This window comes from Paroedura picta, chromosome 1 (assembly GCF_049243985.1).
Source record: "Paroedura picta isolate Pp20150507F chromosome 1, Ppicta_v3.0, whole genome shotgun sequence".
Taxonomy (NCBI): Eukaryota; Metazoa; Chordata; class Lepidosauria; order Squamata; family Gekkonidae; genus Paroedura; species Paroedura picta.
Window position 1 is genome coordinate 156,179,078 of NC_135369.1, and position 25,386 is coordinate 156,204,463.

A 25,386-nucleotide genomic window follows, 5' to 3' on the forward strand; every position below is an offset into this window, starting at 1 on the left:
ATCTCTCAAACGTAAGGCTGAAAATGTCCAGCATCATCTCTATTAACAGCTCAGGATATGCCGAATCCTCAAATGAAGAGGATTCTGTTATTACGAATCAGCTCCCGAGAGCACTTCTCAACATACCCTTCTTTCCTGGGCTGTATAAGAGTTCAGCATTTCTTGATCTTGATGAGACACGAGGGAGGTTTCTGCCTCTGAAGTACAGTGCGTGTTCAGATAGCCTGAGCTGGTTGATTATAGCTGCTGTTTGCAGTGAATAAGAGCTCCCTGGGCAAAACAGGCTGACAAGAACGTGCGTTTATTTGTTCTTCTTTCTATTGTATACATTTGACATGACTGGTACATTATTTGCATGCACATCAGAGATAACTGGCCCACAGCCAGTGGGCCTGAGGCACTTATTCTGTGAGACTTTTGTTCCGGTACTCAGCCTTGTATTCATACGTCTCAGAGTAAGCCTTTAAAAAAAAATCCCAAAACAGATTTAGAAAAACATGTTTGGAAAACATAATCACCTCGCTCAAGAAGGTCCACACACATACAAAGAGCTTCCCGGGTGCTTCAAAAAGCAGCCATTCCCATTAAGGACAACTCTGAGCACATAGTCCCACTGTTCGTGATGACCGCCCTCCTGCCCCCAGGCACATTAAAGGAAAGGGGGAAGCTGAAGCAAGAGTTTTAAGCACATCTGCCCTCAATTACACGGTTCTCACTCAGCTAGGTGTACTGGCAACAGACTGATGTTTTAGAACACAATTATTGAAGGGAGTGGGAAGTCTGCAGTTTCAGAGCAGGAGCTGATGGGAATGGCAGGGTAGTGGTTAGTGCGGGACTAAAATCTGGAAGTCCTGGGTGTAAACTGCACGGAGCTTTTATTCCAACCCCAGGTCGATTCAGTCCCTGCCCTCTACACAGAATGCGATTTTCGTTTGGATTTGGGGCTATTTAAATTTTCCTTCTGCAGCAAGAAGGATTGATCCGGAGTGACCCTACCTTTATTGTGCGATATCTTAGAGTGCTTTTAATGCTCAATATATTTTAAAACCGCATTGTTTTGAATCTGGGCTCTCCTCCGTGGTAGGGAACCCATGATTGGCCACAGGTGGTCATGTGACAAGCCTGCCTTAAAGGAGAAGCCCCTAATTTCTCTCAACTTCTGTTGGTCTTGGATTTTTTTCCTGCCTTCTTCGATCCTCTCCCCCGACCCCCACCTTCAAGAAAAGAAAGGATATTTTCCTCCCTCCTCTGACTTCTTGGATGCTCTCCCCCCCTTCAAGAAAACAAAGAAAGAGTCTCCATTTGCCTCCCCCCCTCTTCTGAGCCTCCCTAACCACATGCAGAACACTTTCCTGTTTCAATGGGGGGGGGGAAGACTCGAGTTCAAATCGATCTGAATTCAACAGGATTGACAATGGAATAAACAAAGTAAGTGCAGACTCTGCCCTGGGATCAGATCTCTACTCTGAAATGGAATCTTTCTGGGTGACCTCTCTCTCTCTCTCTCTCTCTCTCTCTCTCTCTCTCTCTCTCTCACTGTAACTGACCTACCTCATAAAATTGGTTTTGTGAGGATAAAATAGTGTAAACCAGGGGTCCTCAATCCCCGGTCTGCGACCCGGTACCGGTGCGCGAAGGCCATGATACCGGGCCGCTAGCGGCCACGCCTGCCTCCCCCCTCGCAGTGAGAGGGGGGGAAAGAGGCAGGCGTGGCCACCGGCATGCCAGCGATGCAAACGCGCACACGCGGAGCTGCCGCGCATGCGTGTTTGCACCCCTACTGGTGAAAACGCGCACGCGCAGCAGCTCTGCGCATGTGTGTTACCGCCACCTAGTGGCGAAAATGCACATGCGCGGTTACTGCGCATGCACGTTTACGTGCAGCTGCGGCGGCCGGGCCGCCGGCTCTCTCCCACCCTCGGAGGCGGTCCCCAACTACAAGAAGGTTGGGGACCGCTAGTGTAAACCCCTCAAGGCCCTCATGGTGGAGAAAACTGGTGCTTTGCAAAAAGCCCAAGCCCAAGAGAATTGTTGCTGCTTTTCCTCCATGCCTCCCCCTCTAATTTGTTTCCCCATTCCCTTCTCTCCTAGTGGGAAACGGATCAGAACTAATGTGTACCAGGAGAAACTCAGCTTGGCGTCAGGGTCAGGTAGGTGGTTTCAGAGAGGTGGAAGCCCTATATCTCAACCGCCTATATTCCTAATACAGAGAACAGTAACAAGTGCAGGAATTGTGTCCATCTCACAAAGCCCTGCAGGGTTTGCCCACCCAGCCATTGGAATTCTGAAGAAGCTAGCTGGTGTGTGTACTTCCATAATACAAGTTTTGAAGTGAAATATTGTTTTCAGTTTCCCAGTGCAGGATGCATAGTGTACTTTGCAACCTACCCCTTACTGCATTGTTACTTATCACCTATACAGATGAATGCAAGTTGCCATATTAATGATGAAAACAAGCAAACAAAAAAATAATCATTTTTAGGCTTGTTCCTTGCACGTATACCCTGTACTTTTCAAAGCTGCCTCATTGCAAAGCCAGTTTAGTGAAGACTGAGATACCCAAATGAAAAGGCCAAAGCTAATGTGGACGTCTGTGAGGAGCTGGGCAGAATAAAAGCTTTCTTCTTCAAATCAATCTCCAAAGCCTTATTTATTCACTCATTTAGAACATTTTAATACCACCTCTACATGAACTTGCCTGAGATTTCATACAAAACATTAAAATGTTTTTAATGGAAAGATATTAATTAGAATCCAGCATTTTAAAACCCCAGTCCAGCATAAAAATATATTGGTAATAAAAGTGGCCCAGAGACAGCTTAAAACAACATACAAAATATTGTTTTAAAATAATTAATACCTGAGTGAACAGATACATTTTGGCCTGGTGCCTAAAAGAAGATAATGTAGGTGCCAGGTGAGCCTCAAATTTATTTATTTTATTTATTTATTTAGATTTCTATACTGCCCATTTCTTTGCAGCTCTGGGCGGTTAAAGGGAAAGGCATTCCAGAAGCGAAGTGCATCTGCTGAAATAACCCTGTCTCTGATTGCCACCTGCCTCACCTCTGCAGGTGGAATGACAGAGAAACAGGGCTTGTGGGACAGCAACAGGCAGGCTGGACAAAAGGGGGAGGAGGTCCTTCCAGTACTGGCCCCAAACCCTGGAGCACTTTAATGGTAAGATTCAGTACTGTGATTTGTGGCTGGAAAGAAGATCTTTTAGCAATGAGTGATACAATCCCTGTATCCCATACATGATAATAGTCTGGCTGCTGTATTTTGTATAAACCATTGCCTTCACATGGACAAGCACCATGTACATTACAGTAATCTAACCTGGGCCTAGTCTGCACACAAGAGATAATGCACTTTCAATGCTCTTTAGAAGTAGATTTTCCTGTTCTGCACAGGAAAATCCAGCCGCGAAAGCACATTTAAAGTGCATTATCTATTGTATGCAGACTAGGCCCTGGATCATGTCAGATCATGAATCACTGCGTAGGGATGGGCATGAACCAGTAAAATGCAGCCTGTGTCAATTTGTGGTTCATGGCTGAACCAGGAACCAAATCATGAATCAAATCGAACCAGAAGTTCCATTCATGAACCAAACCGGTTTGTGGTTCTTGGCCTCACAAACACTGTTGAAAGGGATAGTAGCTCCATTAAACATGGTTTTCAGAAACCCCCAAAAAGAGCTCCACTACTTTTGAAAAACAGTTCCACTGTTTTTGTGGCTTTTGCCACAAACAGATAGCAGAGATTTAAAGGCACCCGGCATCTCTTTAACCTCCTGCTTTCTCCTCTAACCACAATGTCATAAACTGCCTTTTCATTGACTTAGGTTGACGAACCATGTACAGGGCAAAAGTCATGACTAATTTTGTTTCATGGTTCAGTCATACTCATCCTTATCACTGTGGCCAGATCATAGCAGGGGGGCAATAGAAGTCCAGCAGAACACTCCAAAGAAATCTAAATGGCTTGTGATACCTTTTAAAGCCTTATACAAGCTGGAAGTTCACTTACAAAGGCATTTAAAGATATGTCCTATCCAGCATTCCCAATTAATCCCAAATATTTTCAGGACTGGCTGTATCAAAATAGACACCTGAGAAAACAGCCAAAAATGCCAATTTAGAATTTTGGGGGATATTTTCTGGCTCGGATATGTCTGAATGCCCACCTGGGCCTTAGACTGTAGGTCAAGTTCCAGCAGTACCCAAGCTAGGAGGATGCAGCCTCCTCCAGAGCAGGATGAGTCAAAGGAGGTACACCCCCCTCCAGAGCAGGTCGAGTCCTCAATTATGGATAGCTTTGTCATTGACCAGCAGCATCTCAGACCTGTCTGGACTGAACTTCAGTTTATTGCCTGTCATCCCTACCATTACCATCTCCAAGCATTTGTGCAGGATTTCCACCGATCCACCTAACTCAGCTAGTAAGGAAAAGTCAATACATAGGTCCATTCCGCACAACTTTAATGTAGCAGAAGGGTTGCAAATTGTAAACGCTACTAATTTGCAATTCCGCAAGGCGTCACACACAATCTGCCACACTCCTGAAACAGTCCCGCAAAAAGCGATTCATTGTAGCGCTTAAAGGGAAATCGGGAAAAGTGGATTCACCCTCCGAAAAGTGCTACACTCTTGCAAACAATCTGCAACACTAGCGAAAAAGACCTGTGTGTTCCCATTGTTGCGGTTCCAGCAAAGTCCCTTCCCCTGGCTCTCTCCAGCAAAGCAATCGCCATTTTTTTCTCTCGGAGCGAGCAGAAAGCAATGAACCGGCGAGCCTTCATTCACCCAGCAAGGCTTCTCCAGCTACAGTTCCTCCACAGAAGTGCTTTAAAGCTCCCCTAAGTCCCCAAGCACAACATAGCCCCGTTTGCAAGTCCCCTTTATTTTTGGCTGAAAATCGCACCCGTGCAGGGGGGGGGGTTTCACTCGGGGGAGCGTGGCAACGATGACTCGCCAGTTCACACACCAGCTGCCAGCTAGATGGGTCTGTTCGTTAGGGAGAATCAAGGCATATTCGTTGCGACGTGTGTGTGTGTGTGTTTTTTTTTTTTACTTTTCTTAAAGGGAAAGGGGCTTTTCTGGAGCATGATAACAACTGCCCATTGGCTGTTCGTTTGACTGATGGCCAGGGGCGGGACAAAGCACAGGAAAAATCACTTCCTGGCTAGCGATTTTTGCAAGAGCGGAAACCTGTGGGAAACAAATGAAACGCTACTGGATTCCACTAAAAAAGCAGGTATGCATAACGCCGGGATTGCACTTTTAAAAATAGCATCTCCGCTTTGGGTGACCAATTGGCAACATTGGTCCTTGTGCGGAAACACCCATAGATTGATGGAACTCAGGATGCCAATGTATTCCACTTTCCCAAACACCCCACATCTCTTAAGAACATTGTTTTTTACTTTGCATTTTTAAAGATCCAGTGTTCTTTAACACATGAAAAACCTGCATTGAGACTGGAACATGGCAGCAGATTTCAGCTTCCAAAGCAGCCTTTCCCCTCCTGTTCACATCCACTCAACATAAATTTTTCTAATCTCCCCACAGCACATGAGCTAATTACATCTTACCAGTCTATATCAGCACAGGCAGTTTTGATTTCAGGCTAAATCTCTCATTCTGCCCCTTCAAAAGTCATCACGTTTTTCTTCTCATGCTCTCACATTATAAAGTGAAATGCTTTGGACGCTTGCAAAACAGCAGTCTTTCAAACGGCAGAAGAGCATGCCCAGCACAATTCCCCAGGTGTCTCATTTGCTCTTGTCTGTGAGGAATTCTCGGCTATGAGGATTTCTCCATGAGAGTTGGAATTTCCATGGCACAGAGTGAAGCTTCCCAGCTTATGAGATTTCTAGCTCCCAAAGATTGTCAAAGCCTGCGGTGTAATGTGGGCGAGGACATCTAAATCTTTGATTTTTTTTTTTTACAAGCCCTGTTAGTAAACTGACAGACTTGTGTTTGGGGGAAAGCCATTTGCCGGCATAGCATGTAGTTCGTTCCTTAGTGAAATGGTCTTCCAGGACAGAGAGGGTGAGTTACTAGCAAGACTGCACGCCCTGCAGACAGGGGGCTGACTTTGTGCTGAAGTTCTTAGATGCAGCTGGGTGAGTTTGTCTGGGTCGCTTTGTATGACTGCTGTGCTTCCCTGCCCTCTGTCTGCTGCCACCTCCAAATTTTACTAGGCAAAGTGTTAAGAGACAACAACAAAAAAATCCATGCAAGCTTTTTGAGAGGAGACCGAGGCTGCTTCCTCACCAGGGTGGGGATAAAATCACCTCTGCCGTGGAAGCAGGTGCAAGTGGGGTGGGAGCACACGGGAATGGCATCTGCAGCCTCCTGTCTGTGCTGCTGGCTGCTCTGGCCACCTGACTGCCTACTCTTCTGTCTCAGCTTAAAAGCATGGGCTTGATGAGAACCATGCTGGGCTCCCCACAACCATGAATGCTTCCCTGGCTCCTTTCTTCCTCAACAGTTAATCCACAACTCTCACATCTTTTTTTTTAAACAACAACTTTGAAGTGCTTAAGAGAGGGGAACAGAAAAGCAGAGCTTAGCTTCCCTATCTTGCTGGTTTCCATATCCAGACTCTGTCATTTTAAAGTTGCACCCAGTTTCACAGATGCAAAGAGAGGACAAACCGTGTTTTATATAATGACCCAGTTGTGTGTCTTCTCCAGAAATATGAGTCACTTTGCTAATTGGCACTTGCACACATGCTAAATAATGCACTTTAGTTCACTTTCAGTGCACTTTAGTGATAGTTTGCAAGTGCATCCAGTTGTAAAGTAAAACCCAGGTGTAAAGTGCATTGAAAGTGGGCTGAGAATTTCACCCAAATGCTAATTTGAAGCAGCACTTTCTTAAGCGAAACAGCTAAGAATTTGACAAGGACTCCAATGAGACTAGAATTCCTATCCCGCCCCCCTCACCAGACTGGAGGGGGCATGTCATCAATCTCGAGATGGTGACCTTATCTCACAAACAGGACTTTGGCGATTTCTTAGCAGGCCAATGCTGGAGGCATTTTGTGGGAAGCCAAAACAGTTTTTAACAAGATTAGAGAACTGTTTCAAGGTGAGGATGCCCCGTACTCCTAGACCAGGGGTAGTCAAACTGCGGCCCTCCAGATGTCCATGGACTACCATTCCCAGGAGCCCCTGCCAGCGAATGCTGGCAGGGGCTCCTGGGAATGGTAGTCCATGGACATCTGGAGGGCCGCAGTTTGACTACCCGTGTCCTAGACTGATCACCAACTCCTAATAAGAGGAAATGAAAGCGAAAGGTTTCTACTACGGGGAAAGAAGGAGCAGCCTGGGATCATTACAGTACTGTTTTTTTTAATCTTTATTTAAAATATATCTATACTTTTTGCCTTGGAGCCAAAACATTGAAACATTGGAGATCAAACCATATAGAAACAGAAATACCCTGACTCCACATGCCTGTCGTCCATCCCCCATCAAAAACCCTGGCTAACAAATAAGAAGGGGATGAGGAGAGGAAGTGGGAGGGAGATGAGATGAATTGGTTTTTATATCCCGCTTTTCACTTCTTGGAGAAATCTCAAAAGTGGCTTGCAATCACTTTCCCTTTGTCTCCCCACAACTGACACCCTTTGAAGTAGGTGGGGCTGAGAGAGAGCTATGAGAGAACTGTAAGTAACCCAAGGTCACTCAGCTGGCTGCATGTGGAGGAGTGGGGGATCATAGCTGGTGCTCCAGATTAGAGGCCGCCACTCTTTAATCACCACACCAGACAAGACTTACAGGGACTCCTGAAGATCTTCACCATGGGAGATCTGCATCTCTTCTTCAGGGAGGCCAATGCTATGATGGAAAAGGCCCAAGCTCTGGTCGATACCAACTGGGCCATCTTTAGTGGGGGAACAGCCAGCAGGGGGCAGTCTGAGGACTGTTGTTGGTGCACAAGAATAGATGAAAGGAGAAGGCTCTTCAGAGGTGGGTCCCAGGCCTTTGAGGGCTTTATGGGCCATAAGCAGCACTTTGAATTGAATTTGGAAACAAACTGCAGACCATGGCTCCACGGCAGAGCACCTGCTCGGCACTGAGGATGTCCCAGGTTCAATCCTTGGCATCTCCAGCTAAAAAGGGGCCAGGCAAGAGGCGAGGTGAAGACCTCCGCATGAGACCCAGGAGAGCCCCTGCCAGCCTGAGTAGACAATACTGATTTTGATTGACCAAGGGTCTGATTCAGTATTAGGCAGCTTCATGTGTTCCATGTAGCTCTCCTGCAAAGGGAAAAATATGTGATCCCATTGGCTACCCCGATTATAATCAGGACACTGCCTTTTGGATCAGCTACAGCAGGGGTAGTCAAACTGCGGCCCTCCAGATGTCCATGGACTGCAATTCCCAGAAGCCCCTGCCAGCATTCGCTGGCAGGGGCTTCTGGGAATTGCGGTCCATGGACATCTGGAGGACCGCAGTTTTACTACCCCTGAGCTACAGTGTCTGGTTTATTGCCAAAGGCAGCCCGATTTAAGATTGTGTGGCCGTAATCCAACTGCAAGGTCCCCAAAACATGGATTAGTATGGCCAGATTGACCAAATCTAGAAGAAAACTTTAAAAATGAAATGCTGTTCTTTTGTTTGTTTGTTTGTTTTAAACTGCGACAAGACAGACAGTGGAGCGCAGCGGAGTGCAGATGTTTATCCCCATTCTGTCATGGAAGATCACCGGCTGACCTTGAGCTGGTCACTTTCTCTCTGCCGAACTGTTGGAATAAGCAAGATCCATACTATGCATGATTCAACAGCATATGGAGAATATTCTACACATCCATTGGAGTTGTGTAGTTAGTATATTTAGACCAGGAACTTCCTGGTATTTTTCAAATAATCTCCTCCTCTGTTCTGATTGGTCCAGTTGGAGACTTCCAGCTCCTTTGAGCATGCTTCCTCTGTGATTACCTCCAGAACCATCTCTCTCTTCTTAGGACCATCTCTCTCTTCTCATTAAAGCTATTTTTTAAGCAGCCAGTGCTTGGATCCCTTGCGCATTTAAACTCCTCCAACACTAGCTACATCACAGGATGGTTGCAAGGATAAAATGGAAGAGGGGAGAGTGATGATAGGAGTAGCCTTGAGTCCCCAGTGCGGTTAAGATATAAGTATCTAAATAACTAGTGTGATATATTGGTGTGAATTATTGAATAGTGCATCAGACTGGGATTTGGGAGGCTCAGGTCAAATCCCAATTCTCCCTCGAAGGTTGCTTGGTGACTTCATCCTGATCAGTTACTCTGTTTTAGAAGAAGAAGAAGAGTTGGTTCTTATATGCTGCTTTTCTCTACCTGAAGGAGGCTCAAAGCAGCTTACAGTCGCCTTCCCTTTCCTCTCCCCACAACAGACACCCTGTGAGGTGGGTGAGGCTGAGAGAGCCCTGATATTCCTGCCTGGTCAGAACAGTTTTCTCAGTTTTAGTCTAGTATACCTCACAGGGTTGTTGGGTGGATAAAATGAAGGAGAATAAAAGCAATGCGTGCCACTCTGAGAACCTTGGAGGGGGTGGGGAGGAGAAAAATTATCAACAGTAATAAGTAAACCTTAATAATGTCCAAACTGATTACTCACCCACTACCTGACTACTCACCCACAGGGCAGGAAGGGCCTGCCCTGGTAGTTTAGCCCCAATCAGGAGGTAACCCTCAGCCAGGAAGGACTTAATAAGGAATCAGGTCTCCACCTCCAACTTCCTGCTAGTTTCAGAAGTTTGCTGAAGATGAACTGGCCTCCGAACATGCCCCATTGCCAGTAAGTTGTCCTGGCTTCTTGCGTCTTTCAACTTGGAGGACATGGCGAGGAGCTGGGGCAGCCTCTGTATGCCTTCTGGAGGTGGGGGGGGGGGGTTGAGGCCTGCAGGAAGCCCAGAAACAAGGAAGAATCATCATATGTTGCTGGGTCTCATTGGCCCCAAACACACATCTTTGGCATCCATTGACTGGATGTGTCTTTTAATGAGGATGGGAATGTGAGGTCTCATCCAAGCCACTTATCATGGTTCTAGTAAAGCATGACTAGAGTTGAATTGAAGCCAAAACTTATGCAGGAGCACCAGCTTGATGTGGTGGTTAAGAGTGGCAGCCTCTAACTTGGACAACCAGGTTTGATTTCCCATTCCTCCCCTACATGCAGTCAACTGGGTGACCTTGGGCCAGTTACAGTTCTCTCAGAGCTCTCTCAGCCCCACCTACCTCAAAAGGTGCCTGTTGTGTGAGGAAGGCAATTGTAAACTGCTCTGAGACTCCTTCAGAAGTATTAATTGAATTAATTTGACTGAACGACTATTATGGCTATTATAATCTGTTCTGTTCTTACTGTTAGAAAAATGGTTTGACGCATGTTCTGTTTGACTGGTTTGTATGTACACTGCCCTGAAATGACACAGTGAGGGGCGGTATATAAACTGAATGAATGAATAAAATATAATAAAATATTTTCTTGGAATTAAACATGTGCACAACAATAAAACAGAATAAAAATTAAAATGTGACACACACGGTCACCTATAGCTCACTGGGGCTGCCAGATTTTTGAGTGGGTTCTGGTTAGACTAGCGAATATGCGTTGCTACTCGACATTCTCCATTTTTAAAAAACACTTGTGTCCCGTCCCTGGAAGCCATGGAGGCGGGAGCAGGGGAGGGACATCTTCGTGGCGGTAAGAGTACTACTGACACCTCCTCACTGTAACTTGGCGGGCGATTGCGACATCTGCCGGGATTTTGACCAGAGGAATGCAGCTTTTCCGATGATAAATTGGCAGATGTTGCGGAACCAGCACTGGGAGGGGACAGGAGAATGACTGCGTCGTCTGAAACCATGATTTTAAAGCATCTGCATCTCGTAATGATTGCTCTGAAATTCCCTCGTGCGAAATGGCCCTGAGTAAAGGTCATAATCAAACTCAACACTCTAAGTAAACTTTACTTTTCTAGGACTGAATTATTCCTGAGATGGAGCTGAATTATTCATGGCAGATATTCATTTATTCATGTGATTAAGTTGTACCACATTGACCTCTCGGGAGACCCCCTGATCCTGGCCTGACATGCATTTTCTTATTGCCAAAATGCTTGTGATTCCGTGATGCTCTCAAAATTAGCGCATATCATGAGGAATGTGGCTGACAGAACAGAAGCAAAGCAGTCCCAAAAGCAAAAGCCACATCCAAGGAGGGATGTGCACATAAACCATGAGATTTGTTTTAATTTAATTAATTAAAAAAAATAACTCAGTATTTGATAATGTTCAATGAAAATTTTTGCAAGCAACGCTTGACTCCCTGGACTGTGGAGATACATTTTTGCGTATGATCCAACACATTTACTCCGCACAGGAAGCAAGAATTTTGATTAATGGAGTGCTGACCAAGGACATTATTCAAATCAGGAAAGGAACCAGACAGGGTTGTCCTTTATCACCATTGTTGTTTAATCTGGTACTGGAAATGTTTGAAACTCTATCTACATGCTGCTACTGCACTGGCAGATTGGATTACAGATCCAATGGCTAGAGATTTGATACTCGAGAAAGCGGTTGGTGTTTCCAAAGCTAGGTGATTGATCAAAATGGCGAAACTCACTTCTATTGTCAACCAACAACCAATTGAAGAATTTCAAGAAAAATGGCATTTTTATATGGATTACCTTGCTAGATGAAAAGCAAAGTTGATATTTGGGACTGTGGGAAGATGAGGGATGGGGATATATAATAATCAAACATTTTTCTTACTTTCTGTATACCTTTATATATACTGAAATAAAGTTTGATTCCAGTAAAAACAAACAAAAAAACCCTCAGTATTTAAAATTGCATATTTTTGTTTTCTTTATTTGATACTTTATTCTACATAAAACCTATTTCTAGTTGTAGTTTTATTTGTTTCCTAAACAAATGGGCCAAACTTTTCAGAGACTCCACTGAAAGATCCTTGCTTTCTTCTTGCTGCTCACTGAATTTCAAGCAGGTTGGAGAAGATATCCCTGTTTCATAAGCAATCAGCAGTCTCAGAACAGGCTCAGGTGTGGGGAGAGCGTAAATTCATTGCTGCTTGTTTTTCTCTTTTTCCTTGGTATCCAACAATAAAGTATAGTGATTTCAGCATTTTTCTTCCAGCCCAGTTGATTTTCAGTACTGGAGCAAGTCAAGAGAAAAACTTATATATTCCTACTGTTATGATGGTCAGTTCTTAGTCTGACGAAGGGTGCTTGCACTCTAAAGCTCATGCCCAGAATAAATCTTTGTTGGTCTTAAAGGTGCTACTGGACTCTGATTTTATTGTGCTACTTCAGACCAACACGGCTACTCATTTGAATCTAACTTTACTCCCCTGTATGTTCAGATTTAAAATAGACCATTATCACCTACTTTCTTTAGACATGATTGCTTTAAAAAATAGTGAGAACCCCCAAGAATGTAATCATCACTGATTTCAGACACAGATGATATTATTATTATTATTATTATTATTATTATTATTATTATTATTATTATTATTATTATTATTATTATTATTATTATTATTATTATATAGCCCACCATTTCCCTAAGGCTTGTGGCGGGTAACAACATATTAAAACCCATAAAACCCCTAATACATAAAAACATCCTACAAAAACAAATACACTGTCCAACCCAACCAACCCGACAGCGGTGGCATTCCCAGGAAGGAGACCAGGGAACACTGCATATATAGCCCTGAGAGGGGAAGGGGGGGACGATAGATCTTATATTCTTGTTCATTACATAGTTTTCTTTTATCTAGTTTGGCTCTTGTACTGACAAAGCAAGACATAGTTTTAGGAATCTGGGAGATCAATAAACTCACAGAGGCAAGATATTGTTTAATGCAATAAAATATTCTTAGAATATAATATAATAAATATAATAATACAACAGAAAACTTACATTCCTTCTGTTGCTAGAGCACCTTACAGCAACAACTATAACCTAGGGTAGCGATCCCCAACCTGTGGGCCGTGGACCACATGTGGTCCTGCGACTAATTGGAGGTGGGCCCCGAAGGACGCCTTCTCTCTCCCCCCCCCCGGCCCTTTACTTCATCCCCCCAGCCCTTTACAACACACTTCATTGTTGTGGCGTGTCTGTATCTTATTTTGAAGGGATGTTTAAACATTACCATAGCGATCAGAGAGCATTAGGGCAGTGGTTGAGAGTAGAGGAGTAAACTACCCCCCCCCCACCGGGCCTCAGTAAAAGGCGGTGAGTGGTCCCCGGTGAGTGGTCCCCGGCGTTGAGTGGTCCCCAGTGATAAAAAGGTTGGGGACCACTGACCTAGGGCACAGCATCAACTATAACAGCAACAACTATAACCTAAGGCAGCATTTCCCAACCAGGGTTTCAGGTAACCGCAGGGTTATGCCAGAGCCCTGGAGGGGTTGCATCGCTTGGGGAGAAATTTAATTTTTTTAAATATATACTTAAACAAATTAAAATGTATCTGGGGTGGTTTTCCTCATATTTGGGAAGGTTGATTTGACCCCTCCCAAAAGGGACAATGATGGGCCTGGAGTGGATGTGAAAGGGAGGGACCCCGGTCATACAAATATCTGCTGGCTGAGACTCCTCACATGTGGTCAACCTGTTGGTAGCAGCTGGAGTTCAGTGAAGTGAGTCCTCCGGGGGGGGGGGTTGTTGCTGCTTTTAACTCTGGTGGGCGGGAGTCAGAAAGGGGGGCCAACCTCAGGTTTGGCCTGGTGGATTAGGCTACTGTGCAGTTTCGGGGCTTGGGGTGGGTGGATAGGGAGTAGTAGGGCCTAGCTTCTGTCCATTGCTGCAGCTTAGCATTTTGATCCCAGCAGCAGGTGGAGCAGCCCCCCCCAACTGTCCAGTCTTGTGAGTCCTCTTGGGGCTGGTTGGGAAGGGGTTGCTTCATGTTTTTTAGTCTGGGTAGGTGGGTTGGAGGGAGAGAGGGGGGCTTTCCCCTCTTGGGGTTGGCTGGGGGGGGGTTATCTAGATGATGTCATTTTCCAGGGGCTGACAGGGAGGCATGACTAGCTGACTTCACTTCAGGGTAACCTTGAAGCCTGCATAAATTTTCAGTGGTTACTCCATAGTCAAAAGAATGAAAAAGATTGCCCTGGTGCCTTGTTCCCTTGTGTCCTGACCTATCGTAACAATCTCTGGGCCCTCTTCTATTGACATTTTACACTGAGTTAACCTGCTGAGTCAAGCTTGTCAGGTCTACTCATCAGTGTTGGAATACAATCAGCAAGTTATTTGGAGTAGGCCTACCTTGTAGGGATGGTTGTTGTAAACTGTAAGGTCCTGATTATGTGCTCAGCAGAGACACCTGCTGGTGGCAGAACAGAATTTGCAGTTGTTACCCAGAAACAAGCCTGAACTTGTTTCTCTTCTGACTCATTAGTCTTTTGTTTAAAATGGGAGCAACATTTTCCTTCTTGGAACAGAGAAAGGATAGGAGCTTTGCTTTCAGTCTGTCTGTCTTAGAGTTAGGTGTAAACTGCACAGAGCTCTTATTCCAACCCCAGGTCGATTCAGTCCCTGCCCTCTACACAGAATGCGATTTCCGTTTGGATTTGGGGCGATTTAAGTTTTCCTTCTGCAGCAAGAAGGATTGATCCGGAGTGTCCCTATCTTTATTGTGGGATATCTCAGACTGCTGCTAATCCTGCATATATTCAGAAAATCGCATTGTTTTGAATCTTGGCTCTCCTCCGTGGTAGAGGACCCGTGATTGGCTACAGGTGGTCATGTGACAAGGAGACGCCTTAAAGGAGAAGCCCCTAAGTTCTCTCAACTTCTGTTGGTCTTGGATTTTTTTTTGTGCCTTCTTCGTCCCCCCCCCACGCCTCCAAGAAAAGAAAGGATTTTTTCCTCCCTCCTCTGACTTCTTGGATCCTACCCCCCCTTCAAGAAAACAAAGAAAGAGTCTCCATTTGCCTCCCCCCCTCTTCTGAGCCTCCCTAACCACGTGCAGAAGTCTTTCCTGTTTTAATGGGGGGAAGAGGAATAGGAAGGGGGGGAAAAGGAAGACCCGAGTTCAAAGCGATCTGAATTCAACAGGATTGACAATGGAATAAACAAAGTAAGTGCAGACTCTGCCTTAGTTACTGTGTCTGCATGCCATCCTCCATCTTGTAGCAGCATACTACTTTGTTGCTGCTTAGCATGTAGAAAACTTTTTCTTTGCAACCTCCTTAAGTTTGTGGAGCCCTGATTGGCAAGGCTGGCCAATCAGTGAGAATGATATATTCATGTATATATCTGAGCAAGTAAACTTTATTATTCTTGGTCTCCTTTTGTTCCTGTGCCTCATTGGAGCTGTACCTCAAGGAACCAAGATAAAGCATTTACTTTGCTCTCTCAAGGTGTGCCAAGAGTGGAAACATATGCAGTGAGAAAAAGGGCAATCCTCCTTTCTATGTTTTGGTAACCTTTGCCAGTGTTTCCTGGTGAGTTTGTAATGTCTGAGCAACTGCAGACGTTTTTGGGGGCCACAGCCAGATCCAGAATAGATTTTGGTAGCAGAGGGTAGGATCTGGTGTGAGCTTCTATTCCTGCCCCAAACTCCACAAAACAAATATTGTGTGTGTGTGTTTTAGGACCATCAGCAACTTCAGGTGCTCATCCTCCCCTGTTTTAGGAGCAAAAGATAGTCCAAGACACCCTGAATACTTTCCAAAGTCCAGAATGGTCAGCTGACATCACTATTCCTAGGTCTGTTTGCGCTATATCCCTGTCCTTCGGTGGAGGGGTCATTTGCCTGCATCCTCCCCAGACTGATCTGTAGAGCCTGCCTTTAATTCCATCCCCTGTACTCGTGGGTGGAGGAAGAAAGAGCATAGCCTAACCTTGACCTCTGTTCTTCATGTTAGTGCCTGCCATCTAGACAGTTTACGCAACATATTTCCAGCAGGCAGACAAACACTGTCTCAGAAAAGCAAATAAAACTGACTTTTGTTTATACACTGTAAAACCAAGAAATCCCTCAATGCGATGGTTAGTGGAAAGTGGAAACACTGTGGGCAGAAATATGCAAAAATCCACTTAAGCAGGAACATCGGCTAACTCTTTTATTTGGAAGACACCTGTATCAGTTAAATTATCTGATAAGTCATTCTCTCCCATTAAACCAATCGGAAAACAGGAGGAGAGTTTTTGAAAAATGGCAAGACATTCTGGATCTAAATATGCTAGCTGCATATTAAGTGTAAGGTTTTGGCCTTTAAGGCCATACACGGTTTGGGTCCAGTGTATTTGAGAGACTGCCTCCCTGCCTATACCCCCAAAAGAGCCTTACGCTCTGCCACCTCCAACTGGCTGCAGATCCTTGGCCCCAGGGAAATACATCAGACCTCAACAAGGACCAGAGCCTTCTTGGTCCGGCCCCCCACCTGGTGGAACGAGCTCCCTGAGGAGATCAGAGCCCTGCCTGAACTTCCACAATTTTGCAGGGCCTGCAAAAAGGAGCTCTTCCACCAGGCATTCGCTTGAGGCCGACCCACTCAGAACGCCCCTCCCTCAGATGCCCCTTCCATGACTGAACAATTTAATCTCCGCAGGGGCATATCAGTGTTATTATTCATGTTGTGTTGTGACTGTTACCTGAGATATTGTTGTGATAAATTGTTGTGATGCTCTTTGAAAATTGTGCAATGTTATAGATTGTTGTAAAGTTCTATGTAAATTCTTGCAACGTTCTATGTAAACCGGCCAGAGCCATAGGGAAGGGAGGTGTAAAAACCCAAGTAAGTAAGTAAATAAATAGATTTCTCCTCCACCAGCATTGGTGTGTCCCGTCTTATTCCAGCCAAAAATGCCCTCCTGCAAGTCAACATCTTGGCACTGATGGGGACAAGCATTCACAGAAGAGGGATGGGAAGAGGGAAACCAGCTGAGCCATGAAGCTCCTGCCTGCTCTGGGAAGCTTTAGGTGCTTCATCCTCTGTCTGCAGGGTGGAGATAACAAAATTGCCCTAAATTAGTGGGGCTTGAAGGATTATTATGATGACACCATGTGCCTTTGTACCACAGTAGAGTTAGTACTTTTTTATTAGGGATTTGGAGGAGGGATACAGGACAGAAGAATCTGCTGTTATAGAAAACCAATAATGAGACCCCACCCACAGAGGTGATTGCATCGGAGGAGTTGTGAATCAGCCACAAATGAGGGCCCAGAGTGCTAGATAATATCCCGGGAGAAAGAGCGCAACTAAGCATGCGCCTGCATGTAAAACCTTGAGCAGAGTGATCGGAAGCACGGCCTTCAGCTCTCAACAGCTTGTGACAGCGAGGCCGCGTGGAGCTGTTATATAAGGTTTGTTACATATGCACCATATTGGGCGCTTTTATGTCTGACTGTGTTTAATAGTGACACTGCCAAAGTTAGCAGCAGGGACAGAACAAATTACAAGCCGATGCAGAACTCTGTGATCTTGCTGGATAATCCATGTAAAGCAATCCCAAAGGAGACAACTGGGAAATAAGGAATTCAAACGTTACAGGCATAAATGTTGCCTAGCATATGTTTTTTTTTTTAATAATAAAACACAGATGCTGTGTTTCTATTGTTATAATAAAGTCAGCTATCTCATACAAACTGGATTAAAATGGGGGGGGGGGAAATCTAGAAATAAGGGGATGAGACGTTTTTAAACACATTAAGCCCAGGATTTACATAGACTTGCAACAATCCAAAATACTCATCATAAGGTCACACTGGACTCTCGGCCCCACTGCTTCACTGGGCTTGGAAACAGAGTCATTAGTCCTTTTACAGCTGCCCCTCTGCGGCGCTTTTAGTCTTTCGACTAAACTTCCCCGTAAACTTCCCCGTACCTATATATATTATTTAAATTCTGCCAAGAAGAATTGATCCTATTGAAGGGCTTCACTAGCAAACATTAAGTTGAAAAACAACCACTGATGAAAACTCACTTGAAAACGGTTTTAATCTGGAGGCCGTTTTGGTTGTTCTATTGAAAGACGAGATAAGACACTTTTAGTTACATTCATTGTGAAATTGTTTATTATAGCCTAGGGTCGGTTCTTTCTTCTGTTATTATACTCATTTTGAACTGTGTTTTTTTCGTGGTCTACGGCAGAGATGGCCAAACTGTGGCTCTCCAGCTGTCTATGGACTACAGTTCCCATGAGCATGCTGACAGCTCAGGGTAATTGTAGTCCATGACAACTGGAGAGCCACAGTTTGGCCGATCCTGGTCTACAGCAAAGCCCAGCTGTGTTCCAAAACGATGCATTTATAATGTGGGCTGTATTGATCCACCCGCTGCATATTCATCCAGGAAAATGTGCCGGCATTTTTGTCCCTTGTCACTTGTGTTCTCAGAATGCTTTAATTTTCCTATTTCCATGCCAAACCACTCTCTGTAATGGAGCACAATCATAATGCTTATGCCTTGGTTCACTTAAATATCTAGGGGAGCCACCATTTAGCTCCTTTGCAGTGCAATCCTAAAAACACGATCCTGTTCTGCTGTATATTACACAGTCAGTGTTTTCAGGTCCTGAAAATCCTTTAATCTGGTTTTGTGTGCCTTGTCAAGGTGAGGAATAAAATGACATCCTGGAAGATGCTGACTGCATAGAGCGAGAGATGAGATTCTGCAGCCCATGGATGAATAATGCATTTGTTCGGAATATTGCTCTTCATTAGAAAGGTCAGCTATTTCAGTGAATGACATTATCTGTCCATAAACACTATCATCGCCACATATCAGCTGAATAAAAATATGTAAATTGTCAATTTAGCATTATAGGACATTTGGTTATGAGCCGTGTTATGCATCCTAAGAAAAGAGGGGGGACATGCTGCCTCCTGTGCCACACTCATAGAATTTTTTCTTCAGATGTCCATGTGCCTAGAAGTACCATTTTATTAAAACAGTTTTTTTCCCTTATAGACGTTAAGGTTAATATTACAATGGCTTTGTACTGAACACACCAAGTAAACCCCATAATGGCCAGTTCCAACCAAGTTATCCGCTGACCATATCTGTTCACTTTTCTAGGGAATGTACCTTTCAGAGTTAAGTAATATGCAAATATATCAGCTTGAATCCTATGGAGTCATTGCAGGTTTTTCCATTTGTAATTTTCTCTCCAGTTGCAGACTCTTGTTTTGCCCAGTTCTTTGGAATCTACCAACCTAAACATTGGGGAGGAGGGAGGGGAAGGAATTTTCCTTTCTCTAATGCAACTCGGCTCATGTTGCTTAGGAACCAAACCAGCAATAGATATGGCAGATGAGAAACTAAACACAGTGGGGCTGAGAAGCAGCCATCATTCACACTTCAGCCAGCTTGGTGTAGTGGTTAGGAGTGCGGGCTTCTAATCTGGTGAGTTGGGTTTGATTCTGTGCTCCACCACATGTAGGCAGCTGGGTGACCTTAAAGCTGTTCTGACCAAGCAGTAATATCAGGGCTCTCTCAGCCTCCCCTACCTCACAGGGTGTCTGTTATGGGGAGATTTCTTCTTCTTCTTCTTCTTCTTCTTCTTCTTCATTGAAGCCCTTCATGTCATAGTGAACACATATACATTCTGCAGATGGCATACGCAGGTGTACATCTGTTTGTGAGAAACAACCAACCAACATGTGTTCGCTTTACGAATTAAACTGGGAACCACTTTCTGGATAAATGTGGGGTTGTATTACATGTTCAGCTGTATATCTCAGTTAATAAATATGATATAGATTTATTAGCCTTCCTAATGCTGCGACCTTTTAATACATTTCATCACCATAAAATTATGCAAGTGTTCTTTCACAGAAATTAAACCAAAACTAACCAATGGCGTGAAGATCCATTGTTCATGATTGTATATAAATTGTCCCCCCCCCAGATTTGTCAGTTCAGTTCTGCCTCTTGTCCCACCATGCCGATCTTGCCCTTTTCTGCTGCCACAGAGAGATGAATGCTCTATCTTTATCTACCCCGCAAGGCTGTTGTGTGGATGGCACCCCCACCCCCAGCCAAGCTGCTTTCCCTGCCGCAACCCCAGTGAAAGGGTCATTCAACCCCCAAAGGGGTCTCAACCCCCAGGCTGAGAACCACTGATATATAGAGTCTCAGGAATTCATGGAATAAGTAGCAATTTTGCCAAAGCAACGGGACATGGCTTTAAATTTTATACCTGGGGCGCTTATGCATTCACAGTTTCTCATTGAAGTCAAATCACTGATGCTGTTAAATTGCCCCTTTTCAAAATGTCCCTTAAAAAATGTGCGGTTTGGTTTGTTTGCATATTACAGTAGATTGAAGTAAAGAATTATGCATTTGAGAGAGCCTCCCTCAACTGGGAAAGTACTTCATGCATTGCACTTGGAGCTCATTGGTAGCCTGTGGTCAGCAGCAATGTCACCTGACTGACACTTGCTGCTGGCAGAGCCTCATGGGAATCATAGTTCATGGGCTTTCCGTTCAGCCATTGGTGTAAGAGAGCTCAGGGGAGGAGACAGAAAACAGAGTAACGTTTATGCATGCCACAAACAGCATCTCTGGAACCAGCTTACAGGAAAGAATTGTAGAAAAGCAAGTTTACAATAGTGCAAGGAAACAACACAGAAAATGCCATGAGGGGTGAGTGCAATGCATAACCAAAAATACTCCAGTGGGTTTTCCATGGCAAAACCACTGCCACAAGCAGAATCAAAAAAGCAAACATCTTTTTTTTTGCAGACTTTTTGTGAGTTTTCCTGTTGTGCATAACCAACCCAGTTCTCTCTATAAATCTTGTTGCAATTTTTTCTACAAAATTGTTTCAGATATATTGGATACCTGTCCATGGCTAGCAAAGCCCTCCCTGCACTTACTTGCAATTCTGGGACTGTCCAGGAAACCAACATGACACCGTCTAACTGCTTGAGTGTAAGTAACCCTTAGGGTTGTGAGCTCTGGTTTGGGAGCTACCTAGAGACTTGGGGGTGGGGGGAAGCCAGGAGTAGGCCAGCTTTGGAGGGTGGGCTCCATGCCCCACTGAGGACTTACTGCTGACTAGTGGTGTTCCAAGGAAGTCACTATTTCCTGCTAATGGAAGGGACCTACACTGGTAATTTCATTCCTCAATCCCCCAACTTCTCTTCCATTGCTCAGCTAAGCGATGGTAGAAAGGTCTGGAGATCTTCTATTGAAGTGGGAAACCTAAGGACTCTCTCCTTCCACACTGTCTATCCAGGGGTAGTCAAACTGCGGCCCTCCAGATGTCTATGGACTACAATTCCCACGAGCCCCTGCCAGTGTTTGCTGGCAGGGGCTCCTGGGAATTGTAGTCCATGGACATCTGGAGGGCCGCAGTTTGACTACCTGGCCTGTCAAATAAGCTCTTATTCACAATTGCTACTCTCTGTACTCCTGTTTGCAGAGCGTGGCAACCAGAGCCCGGCCTTTTCCGTGGTGGCACCTCCCTTTGGAATACTGTCACCCTTGAGACTCTCCTGATGGTTACTTTTCTGTCCTTATGTCGCCAGGCCTAAATGCTTCTCTTTGCCCTGGCTTTCAATTGGAGGGCTACATCTTTTTACTGATTGTTTTTGGCCTGCTTTAAGACCGAGGACAGTTTCGTAGATGTCATTTTAAACCACGGCATGTCGTGTCGGTTTTATGCCCTGGAGGGTGTTTGCTTTATTTTATAGTTTATTTTAATAATGATGGCTTTATGCCTGTTCTTTGAACTATTTTACTGTTGTGTTGTTATGCTTTGTGAGCTGCATCAGGAGACATATTGATGGAAAGCATATAAGTTTTCCAAATGCATACAGAAGAAGAAGAGTTGGTTCTTATATGCCACTTTTCTCTACCTGAAGGAGTCTCAAAGCGGCTTACAATCTCCTTCCCTTTCCTCTCCCCACAACAGACACCCTGTGGGGTGGGTGAGGCTGAGAGAGCCCTGATATCACTGCTCGGTCAGAACAGTTTTATCAGTGCCGTGGCGAGCACAAGGTCACCCAGCTGGTTGCATGTGGGGGAGCGCAGAATCGAACCTGGCATGACAGATTAGAAGTCCGCACTGCTAACCACTACACCAAACTGGCTCTCTAAATAAATAAGAAATGTATACTACAATCCTAATCAGACATCTTCTATGGAAATTTAGTGGTTTTACAGAATTTTGATTCTGTTTAGGATTATACATCAGACAATGTACTGCAGAAGTGAATTTCCGTAAAACATTTCCTGTGCAAATGGAAGACTTGGGATTTTCATATTACTGTTCTAAACCAGATGCTATTTGATGTTGGCTCACTTTGAAGTAAAGCAATACACAGCTAGGGATTTCATACAGTGAAGCTCGATAGTCATTTCAAACGGTGCCGCTTTCCTACTCTGGCCTTTTTCCACACACGATATTTCTTGGAGGTTTCAAAAATAATGTTTTAAATGCTGTTGCTTTAGTGCTATAGCGCTATGGATATTTTTAGCAGCACACCACAGCGGTTCAGAAGTGCAACAAAGAGGTGAAAACCAGACAAGAATAGTTTTCTTCAAAAACGGCCGAGCCACGTTCTGCTAACCCAACGTAAGCAGGTTTGTGTAAACAGTTAAATCCATCCCACCAGCATCCAGTTACTAGAATGGATCTGTACAGTTTGACAGGGGGGGGGGAACCCATTAGCAACCAGTTACTGAAACGGAAAGTAAAGGCAGGTTGAAAATGGCCATATATTCAGTGCACCCCCTGTCCGCAGGCTCAATTTCATTCCGTGCTATCTTAAAGTCTGTCTACTAATTTACGACATTACGTTGCAACAAAAGCCAGAATGAACTGTTTTGCCCTTTTGAAATAAAAAAAGGCTTCAAGAGTGGCTGGATTACTGTCAAACCCTTTGATATTTACCAAAGTAATTTCCTTTCTGCTTTGAAAGCTCACAGTGAGGAGTGTGCTCAGCTAATGAAGGACTTTCAAATAATCTAAGCCTTCCCCCAAAGCCTGCTCAGATAATACAGAGCCTCAATAACAGAGTAAATCGGGGTAAACAAAGCCGACAGTTTGGTCTTACAGATTTAAGAGCTGACCTTTGCATCTGATCTTTCCAGTCGAGAGAATGAGGCACAAAGTTCAGATTTACATTTCTTTCTTCCTCTTCCTGCAAAGCAGCCATCAGTTTACAAATGAACCTGCTTTCCCGAACATTCCCCGCCCCCCTTGGGATTTCCATTGCCTCACAGCTCATGTGATTTAGCCCAGCAGAGGTTTCTTGGGAGGCAGTTGGTGTGATTTAAACAAGCACAAATGTCTGTGCCAGTATGGCCTTATGGTCTTACTAAGTTTGGTCGCCGAAACCGTCTTGTGGATGGATGGTGACTTGGAGGTCTGCAAGGGCATAGGATGCAGCATTGTTCTCTGCGGAACTACATGGCCGTGAAATCCATCCTCAGAGCAAGCCCTGCTTCTTGCTATGCTTTGGAGAGCTCAAAAAGCCGGAATGGGCCGGAACAGGCATTAAACAAACATGAGTTCCATAAAAAAAAAAATAGTAGGATGCATTGCAGGGGTAGTCAACCTGTGGTCCTCCAGATGTTCATGGACTACAATTCCCATGAGTCCCTGCCAGCAAATGCTGGCAGGGGGTCATGGGAATTGTAGTCCATGGACATCTGGAGGACCACAGGTTGACTACCCCTGCATTACAGACACCTGGAAACAATATTTTAGAAATGGAAGGGCAGAAATCCCCCATCTTTAATAACCCTTACGAGGTCAAAAAGCCTTTGGAATGCCCCAGAACAGGCCAGAACGGGAATTAAACAAACAAGAGTACCGCAAAAAAACAGCAGGATAAATTACAGATACTTGAGAACAATATTTTAGAAATGAACTCCAGTGTAGCCACATGGCAATTTGGATTCGGAATTTCAACAAGCTGGAAACCAGCACGAACTTGCAGGATGACTCCATTTTCCATTGTATCCCTTCCCCATTCTACTCCCTCTTTCTCCCCTTCTGGAAGCCCCTGCGTTCTCTCCTCTTTCCTTCCTCCTCACCAACCCACCTTTCTTTGATCTGCCCCCCGCCCCAGCCTTTAGTTTTATAATTTATTTTCTTCATTTATACACGTTTCTCCTCAAGCAATTTACATAATTCTCTTTAGAAGAACCCTGAGAGATAGATTAGAGTGAGGGAGAGACGGCCATCCCAAAGTGACATTGCACAATATGGATTTGAACCTGAATCTCTACGTCCTAGCCTGAAGCTTTACCTGCTTCATCACACTGGCTTTCAGCTTTCCCTCCTTGCTTCTTTCTGGCAGCCTCTCCCTTGGGAAAAGACAGCCAAATCACAAAAGACACATGTTAAAAAATAGCTCCGGTGAGTTGTGTGGTAGCCTCTGCCAAGCCCAGCTAAGACTCACATGTTGTGTAGCACCAAGTTGTTGGTCAGCACCCAATGCTCCTGGGGGTGTCATGCAACTTGCATTGAAAAGCCTGACCTAGTGGTTGCAGTTGGGCCTTGCCCCATAGAGTCCTTCATCCAGGGCAGGAAAGAAAGGATCAGAGGTTGACTGGGAGGCCCAAAGGGACCCATCTACCTTACCTTCTACCAAGGTTTGAGGCTGGCAATATTATTGTGGTTGTCTATCAATCTCCACAATGGCTACTGAAGTCTCAGGAGGGCATTCATTTCTTAAACATATAGGCACTGCTTCTATCATTGGGGGGCAAAGTTGGTTTGTTGTTAAGATTTAGGATGTTTTCTGAAATTGTGGGGCTTTTCTTTGATTGGAAGAAAGATCTGCCATGCCTGTTTGAATCGGCCGTTCCAGTCCGACAAAGCCAGCACCATACCGTGGGGGGGAGGGGCGGCCCGGGTGCCAGTATGCCCGTGTCTCCGTGTGTGTGTGCCGAGTTACACACCGGCACCCACACCTCCCCCCCGCAGTGTGGCGCTGGCTGTATCGGCCTGGAACAGCCGATTTGGACACCTTCTTTGCAGAAGGTCTTTTGAAAGCCTGTCTGTGTGAAGCCAACCACAGTATGAGGCTGAGCTGCTACAGTGAAGACTGTACAAATTGATCAGGAGACCTCACCAGCTGAATGTTTACCTACATGGTAGGGCAGCTATCTTCCATTATTAATTCCTTTCCAAAACTGTTTTTTTTTAAAGAAAAAAACTTCCATCTCCTGGTAACTGAGAATATCATTGGCTTAAAGTTTGTAAGTATTAGGACAGTGACCCATCCATCCAAACTAACTATATTGTGTCAATCCTTATCAGTGCCTTATTCCATGCTTTGCAACTCATCCTGCTTCTTCTTTTAAAATGCAATATAAGGGCCATTCCACACCGGGATCCATGTTGCAAATTGTTTGCGGAACGAAAAATCGCCATTTTAAATAG